At 41.6% G+C, this 9,101-nt stretch overlaps 1 pseudogene; it reads right to left on the bottom strand.

The window, feature by feature from the left end:
• Positions 1 to 1,046: 1,046 nt before the first annotated feature.
• Positions 1,047 to 1,857, bottom strand: LOC142854807 (ferritin light chain 1-like; annotated as a pseudogene).
• Between the last annotated feature and the right edge of the window lie 7,244 nt (positions 1,858 to 9,101).

Genomic DNA, 9,101 nt, shown 5'->3' on the forward strand with positions numbered 1-9,101 from the left:
CTGCTCTTGCCATGAGGAAAAGTGGCATGATTGGGCATTTGGTTGTGGCACTTAGTAATCAGTGGATATGTTAGGAGTCTGATGGAGGCATAACAGAGGGCATCTAGAGTTTCTTATTATCTATAAAATTTACCCATCTTTATCTACTCATTTGTAGTCTTGTTCTCAGCTAAGAACATTCTCACAGTGGCTGGATAATTTGACATGTTTTCCTTCTGATAGACATTGCTGCATTTTAACAGCATAAATGACAGCATTAGAGCAGGGTTCTAAGGGAAATGGGGTACAAGGTAGGAACAGGAAGAAACAACAGTTCACCCAGAGCTTACATTTCAGTGATTTTCGAACCTAACTATTTAATTATTTATTATTTCATTTATCATCTGATTCAGTAATACTTTATTATTCATATTATCTTGGTGAGTCTAAAGTTTTACATCTAATTTGCCTTTTTAATCATAACTAAAGCAAACTATGATTACAATTATCTAGTCTTCAAATCCATCAAAGACCCCAGAAGGATGAAATGATACAGGACATGTCACTTAGACAGTCACCTAGTCTAGGCTCTCCTGTGACATCCAACTAAAGCCTACAGGCCTGATAAATCTCATGGACATTTCTAAGAGTCAGGGAATTTTGAAGGACTTTCCTGAATTGTCTTAGCAAAGTTTGGCAGTCACCTATTTTGTTTCTTGCTGGTCCAGTTTGGATTGCATCTGTCAGCAGTTGAGGCAAGGGCAGTTTCTTTGCCCACATGGTTAGCTTCTGCAGTAAAGAAAACAAACAGCATATGGACTTTTTTCAATGCCTATCATCTTTGTTGAAGTAGATCAGTGTTGCTAGGAACAGACATGTCTCACTGTCATGAAAAGCCTTAGGTTATAAAAAATTTTCAATTCCATATTCTGTAGGTCTTTTCAGTGTTTGAAGACTATCTACCTATCTAAATATATTTGTGTATAACCTTGAAAACATACCAAATATAATTATAAGTTTGACTATTATGGATTACTATTAATCTGTAATTTTAATTATACATTACATTTTTTTTTTTTTGCTGCTTCAAAAGGCTTTATTTTTACTTGGTCCAAAACTTGAGAGGGGCTCCAGGGCGTTACAAAGCTGCCTAGTGGCTTCTTGAGAGGTTAGGGTGAAGGTCCTGAGGCGGGCTGGTGCAGAGCAGAGGTGGGAGCCCCTCGGAAGGAGAGGCCTCCTAGTCATGCTTGAGAGTGAGGCGCTCAAAGAGGTACTCGCCCAGAGATGCCTGGGGCCCAGTAGCCAACCTGCGGAGGTTGGTCAGGTGGCTGCCCATCTTCTTGATGACCTTCACCTCCTTATCCAGGAAGTGGTTTTCAAGGAAGTCACAGAGATGAGGATCTGTGCGGGCAGAGTCCAGGGAATGAAGATCCAAGAGGGCCTGGTTCAAGTTCTTCTCCAAGGCCAGGGCAGCTTCCATGGCCTCCTGGGTTTTACCCCACTCATCTTGAGATGGCTTCTGCACATCCTGAAAGAGTGCACAGCCTCCGCGATCGTTCTGCAACTTGAGGAGACGCTCGGCACCCTCGCGCTTCTCCTAGGCCAATTCGCGGAAAAAGTGGCCTACACCCTCCAGAGCCACGTCATCCCGGTCAAAATAGTAGCCCAGGGAGAGGTAGGTGTAGGAGGCCCGCAGGTGCAGGTTGACCAGGCGGTTCACGGCAGCCTCCACTTCGGTGGAATAATTCTGACAAATCTGGGAGGTCATGGTTGAGACGCAGTCTGGAGCTACCCGCAAAGAGACGGTGTTAGCTGGTCCTGGGAGCTGAAGGCGGCGAGGTGATGGTCCCGGAGGCTGTGGCTGCAGATGAGGAGCGGTGGAAGCTAACAAAGGGAGGCCCTGGGTCTGTTCCGTCCAAACACTGTTGAAGCAAGACACAGATCCACGGGATCTCCGAAGGCTGCTGCTATACATTACACTTTTAAGGAACTACATAAATGCAATATCCCAAACAAGAGTATAAATATACATATAGTATAACAAAGTAACTTTAACTTTGTATCAATATACCAAAATCAATACTAATGTGAAATATTTATAACTAGCAGTTGTTATTTAGGTTTAAAAGTAGATTTAATAATCCATCCTACCATTTCTGTATCCCCTTTTTTTCTTTTCAAAATGAGAACCCTGAATCTAATCTCTTAGTTCAGCTCTTTTTTTATTGATGATTACCAATAACAACTTGTACTGAACCGCCCTAAACAATGACAAATATCCATAGCCTATTTGTGGGGAACGTAGGCATTATTCTCTAGACTACTTCCTGTCATTTTGAGGTGCTGGTAATCCCTGGAAGAAGCTTGAAAATATCAGGACAATTGTTAGGTCTTAGCTGTAGTCTTCCATGAGGTTGGATCATATTAATCAGAAACATTGAATCTGTTTTGGATGCAGGACTCTGAAGAGACTGTAATAGGCATATTGAGATGCTGGATAACCTGGACCATCTGCTTTCATTGGTATCTGGGCTTCTTCCTCTGAAAATTCATAAAATTTTAAAGGCAACATATATATATCTGTATTAATACAAGTATAGACAGTACATTGTACACAAGTCAGTCAAAGATGATTTTTTGTTTTATGTTTGAGCAGATAAAATATATGTCGTGTCTGGCTGGTGACTCTTGGTGCTACTCTTCTCTCCAGCACTCTAAGTTTAGCTCTCCTGCCTAACTTTATTCTGCTCAGCTATTTTCTAGGCTTATTTCCTTGTGTTTATAGCCAGGATTTCTGGGGGTCTTCCTTAATCAACCCTCATCATCTTTAACTTGGAATAAATTCACAGCCTCTCTTTTTCTGTGGAAATAAAAGCATAACCTCTCCTACAAAGTAACATGTATTTTGACTTAAATTTTGAAGCCAAGATTTTTTTTAAATATATAGATTGGTTTAATCTATTAGCTTTCATAATCCAATGTCTCTTAAAAGCCAAAAGAAATTTAAAGACATCACAATAACGTACAGTATCTAGACTCTCTGTGTATTTCTGATCTTTGTATGGCTTATTTTTTTATATTACTTTACTCCCTTTTTAAGGCCATTATTTTATTATTTTAAATATTATATTTAAATATTTTTTTATGACTGTCTATACCTTTTCTTTTGTCTGTCAAGTCTATGTATACATTTAAGCTCACTGTAATCCTTTTAGAGGTTTTTTCTGTCTGGATCTATCTTTACTGAGCATCTGTAAGTTTTTCTGTCTGCATGAGCAAAACCCAAAACCTGCCATGCAGTATACTGGTAGAGCTCATACTGTTGGCTCAAGCCTGCAGGCAGTGGCTAGGAGATTACTTTCTGTAACATGTGAGAGACTGCAGGAACCCACCATGAGACTTAGCTCATGGTATGCTGGCAGCTGCTAAGAGATATAACTCCCTACTGTGGCTGGCATGAGAGACACAAGACTAGGAAACCAAGTTTGTTTGGAAACATTTTTAAGCTTTCTCAGGTCTTATGTGGATCTATGCCCCACATTTGGGTGACATTTGTAGACAGAGTTTTCCTGTCCCAGCAGCCTGCTCCCAAATTACCACACAGAGTCTTATTTTAATTATAAAAGCTTGGCCAATAGCTCAGGCTTATTACTAGCTAACTCTTACATTTTAAATTAACCCCCATTTCTTTTCTACCCTCTGCTCTATGGCGATACATTCTTTCAGCATGGCACATTAATCTCTTGCTTCCTCTGCATCTGGCTAGTGACTCTTTGACTCCAGCCTTCCTAAGTCCATAATTCTCAGTTTGACTTCCACACCTAACTGTTCAGTTATTGGCCATTCAGCTTGTTTATTAAGCCAATCACAATAACATATATTCACACAGTGTAAAGAAATATTCCACAGCATTAAGTAGTATATTTCAAAGTTCCCCCAGGGAATTCTAATGTTCAATTAAAGAAGAAATTTAACCAAATGAGTATTTTTTTCTGTATTTCTTTTTAATCTTGGGAATTATTTACAATAGTCATATTGTTGGTTTTTAATGAGTTGAGTACATTAAGTATATGTCAATAAAAGGTTAAAGAATAAATAAATAGCAGGTAGAAACAATAAATGCTACATAAATGTATTGGATATATTAGATGATAGATCAATGGATAGATAGATAGATAGATAGATAGATAGATAGATAGATAGATAGATAGATAATAGATTGATTGATACATAAGAAAAACATCAATTTGGTTGTTGAAAATACTGAGCAGGAATTAAGTATAAGTAATGGAAACTTCATTGAGGCAATGAGCTAAAGTTCTTGATAGACTTCAGGGCAGATCAGAGTGGTCTCTACAGGTGAGAATAGGAAAACAAATAGCAGAAAGGGCAGAAAGAGAAAACCATCAAATGAAAAGCTTACAAGTCCAACAGGAGCCTCTGGTAAAGTTGCCAAGTAGACTTACCTAACCTCCTCCCCAAAGATGAGCTTCCTGCAGACAAACTTTCTTTTCTTTCCCATTGTAGGCACTTCTAACCTCTGTTGGAATTGGTTTGCCTTTAGCTGCTTCCAAGGGCATTATGTATCCAGTTTGGGGTTGGTTGTCTTCGCCGTTTTCTTCCCTCTCCTCTCACAGAGTTAGGAGACAGTATATCCACAGACAATGGACCCTGGCGGGCATTGTGAGACAAACATGCTTGGAAGCAGAGAGGGTAGGAAAGAGCCCCATGTTCAGGGCCAGGTCTTCTGTGAGCTCAAACAAAACATGCAATTTATCAATATAAAACACGTTAAAGTATTCAACCCACCTGTGAGGAGTGACAAGTAGGGAGGAAGAAAAGCACAACTTCAGAAAGTTTCCAAGATTTCATCATCCTCTTGTCAAAAAAGGTTGAACTTTGTCTTTTTTTTTTTTTTTTTTTTTTTTACAAATGTGCCACTTCCCTAGAGCAAGCGACACCTGATAGCATTTCTACCTGTCGTCAGACCTGAGACATCACTATTATGAAATGGCTGTTAAGCTCTCTTCAGGTGGGTAAAGTAATTCTAAAATATAATTTCCAGAATACAATAAAGCTGAATGCATTATATATGTATAAATTAGTAGTAGTCATAATAATAATGAGACTTCCAAAGGCACTTACCAAAATGATTTGACTTCAAAAAGGCCAAAATAGTTTAATTTTAGAGTATATTATCACTAGTATAGAGACTTGCTCATATGCCTTCTATTTATGCTAATTCCAGTTGTGAGCTCTCATTCAGTGGGCGTGGCAGTCAAATACTACAGCTAAAGAGTGACTTAAATAGCAGCCTATGAATCCATTGGGCAGCATTCTCTTTCTGAGAAGTATTCACCTGCGTTTAAATGCTGAAGAACTAAAACTACATCATTTCAATCTTTACCTACATGCTAGTCAAGGGACTTTGCCTTCGTCTTTTCCACTTCTGAAATTTTCAAAAGAGGAAAGTAAAAGAATGCTGACTTTTTTTTAACTTTGTATATATTATGTGTGTATGTGGCTGTGACTACAGGTACCAAAAGAAGCTAAAAGAAGGTGTCAGATCCCTCAGGAGCTGGAGTTATAGGTGGTTGTAGGTTGCCTAACATGGATTCTGGAAGCCAAATTTGGGTCCCTTGCAAGAGCTGTGTATGTTCTTAACCACTGAACTATCTCCCCTAATCCCCACCAGAGATGACCTGTAAAAAGAAAGGGAAAATGGGATACATGTACAATGTTTCCTGAGCTTACCTAGGAACAGTAAATGCGCACGGTGTTTTAAGTGCTTTGGAACAAGTGTAAAATTTCAGGTGTTTACATATCAGAGCAAGAAGTTGAGTAGCCAGGTCTCAAAAACTCACATGAAGCAGAACAAATAGGTATCAATAAATGGGAAAGCATGAGGCTGATCCTCATGGGCAGAGCAAGTCTGGACGTAGCAGTCACTTAGGATTCAAGGACGCACTAGAAACCTGCCGTCTCCTTAGGTGTTCTGATTATGTCAAAGTTCTAAGAAGCCTCACTGAACTACAACGGGCCTTTTCTTAGTGTCTTCATCAGCATCCTGACCGCCCTGCTTGTCTTGAAGATATTCAGGGGCTGTGATAGAGAAGACATGCCAAGCTGGGGCTGTTTTAGACGTCAGCTTGGCTCAGCTTTCCCTTCCTGTAGATCTTTGTCTTTGTGCCTGTGTCACTCCCCGACTGACAGGTCATCCCAAGCAAAAATCAACAAGCAACTGCGTATTTGACTTGGGCAATATTACTATTAGTTATTGACCTTCCTACCAAGGATCCTGCCAATCTACAGATGATGTCACTGGTCAGTTTGGGGGCTGTCCCCCACTAGGTTATAATGATTCTGAAAACGGGGGACTATGAATGAGGGAGCATCTTCTAGATACTACACTTAACATACTGGTAAAACCACCAAAACTTACCTTCTTAAACAGTCAGGAATTATGTATGGCTGAGGATATTGTGAATATACTCAGCATTTTCATTAGGTAATAGTCATAAAACACTGCAAAGTATACACATCCAAACATGGATACTATATACCTTGTGCATACATGTGTGTATGTGTTTATGTGTGTGTGTCTACAATATAGTGTATGAGCCTAGGACCATGATGAACACGTCATCCCAAGAACAAACTAAACAAAAGAAAGTACAATGTAACCAAAGACAGGCCCTAAATACAACACTTTCAAGGTTATTGCTTAACTTAGATGACACACTGTATTTCAGAACATAAATACAAGACTCAGGTGACCTGCCCCCGCCCCCCATGGGACCAATCCTCCACCACCTGTTTATAAATGATAACAAAACGTCCTAGAGAAACTCATTTGCTACAAAACCAATGACTGGTGCCTTAACAGTGTTCTTACTTAGGTGACATTCTGGGAAATTCCTCCTTGTTGATTTCCTCTTAATGAAATGTGAGCTGTCTTCATCAGGCAAGTTACACTTCTGGTCTGTGTCACCTGCTCTCAGAGTCTCCACTGCAATCTTTCTTTTCTCTTGGGAAAACTCCCCATTCTTACTACAAATTTCTATACCCCTCATCCTTGAAGAGCCACCTCACCCCTCCCTGACTGGAATTTGTTGTCTTCCCTAGGGAATGCCACCATGCATACCACTCTTTCCATCCCATGCTGCTTGGTGCTCCTTCTTCAAGCCTTTACAGTGTTTTCCCCACAAGTCCCCTTTACTCTCATGATGGAGATGAGTGTAGAGACTGGCCAAGTAAATACTGATGATGCCAAATCCAGTAAAGGAAGAAGACTCTTGCTGTTAGAGAACATGGGGCATTAGAGCCATTTAACAGGAAATCAAATCATCACTCCAGATTGACATCTTCCATGTGCCTTAGATTTGTTAAAATAAAATAGGCAAGCCATTGATACATTTGAAATAATTGACAAGTACAAGCAAACTGACATCGTTTTCACAAGTTCATGAAGTTATTTAGAAACTTGTTGATGAAAAGGAAGAAGTGGTTTAGGGACAAGAATGGATTGTAGAGAAAATAGTAGAACCAAAGATTTTATTTTAAGCTGAGAAAGGTTTGAAAAATCACTCAGAAAAAAATTGAGTTATTAATTAAAATATGAGTAAGGATTGTCAGCATGTGCTATCATCTTATTAAATCTATATCAGAATCTCTTGATATTGAAATATAGATATAGCATTAACAAGGTAGCTAAATTAACAAAAATATATGACGAGGGCAGGAAAAGCATCAATTAATATATTTTATCCACAGCACATAATAAAGAGATATGTATTAGCTGATCAGTACATATGGATTGGGCCATGAACATAAAATTTGTCTGTTCCATTCAGATTTTGGAAAGTGTCCTTCCTAAGCCAGACTGAGCAGTGGAAAGTCTTCCAATATGATCCCACTCCCACAACCCTCATGCATATACATCCTCACACAACTATTCCTGCTGTCACAGCTCCCCAAGTCTCCCCACTCCCGCCCCACCTTCTGCAAACCAGACGCACCTGCTACCCTGGGTACTGGCTGCTGCTGCCATGTCTTGCCGGTAATGCCATTGTCAACTTCCCTGCCTGGCATGTGCGCCAACCTCTTTTACTGGAGAAAGGAATGTTTAATTATTTTTAATCAGTGGACATGGCATCTTGCTAGACAGCGACACTTGGGGGATCCGACACCATCTGCCTTCCACCAGGCGCCAGCTGCTCTAGTAGATGTGGGTAGAACACCTTAGGACAAGGCCTTCTGCTGCCAGGCGCCTCGGAGAGGCTGCCACTGGGCACCATCCCCAGTGTGAAGCTGACGCCTGGGCTCCTTGCCTGTCATGGTTCGCCCCTCATCCCTGATGTCCTTTCAAGGGAAGTACTTCTCAGCCCGGCTCCCAGAACACTGCCCACAAAACCCGGGGGCCTTCCGGTAATAACAAGGTGTCCAAATATAAATGTCACCCTAACCCAAATGGCCACTGACTCCATCACTGTGAGTCAACCTAATGGAGCCTCTGACTGCAGTCCCACAGAGAATGGCCGCCGGTCCTCGCAGCGGGGTTGACCCATGCAGAACAAGGGTCAGCCAGCTCCTGAATGTGTAAAACAGTGGGAAGGAAGGGGGGACAGAAATGCCTCTCAGCTAAATCGTGGAGCTGTCCAGGGTGAGCGCTGCAAGTTGCTATGACAGACCTGTCCCTTCCACCTCCTAGCTTCCTCGTGGCCCCCACCGCTCTCACAGCTGCGCCAACACTTTGTTTGCTGCGGAGCTAGGTTCCTTTGCTGAAGTAGCTTTAGCAGCTCAGCGGTGCCTGACAGGGAACACTTGCCACCTCCCACCCCCCAGCCCCTGCAAGATGGCCCGGCCCAATTCCTTCACTGCCAGGCCCCAAGGTTCTTATCACCTCCGCCCCTCCCCTTCCAGTCCGCGTGGGTGAAGAGCTGAACTTTGCCGCTCACTCCCGCCGGTCTTTATTTTCAGGCAAAGTGAAAGAGATCAGCCAGTGCTGGGCTGGCGGCTGAAGCGCAGATAAAGCCCCAGCTGTGTCTCCCCCCCCTCCCCCACACAGTGGGCTTCACCTCCAGCAGGAAAGCTAACTGTTTTTGTGCCTGAGGGAAATTTAC

Source organism: Microtus pennsylvanicus, chromosome 7, assembly GCF_037038515.1.
Source record: "Microtus pennsylvanicus isolate mMicPen1 chromosome 7, mMicPen1.hap1, whole genome shotgun sequence".
NCBI lineage: Eukaryota > Metazoa > Chordata > Mammalia > Rodentia > Cricetidae > Microtus > Microtus pennsylvanicus.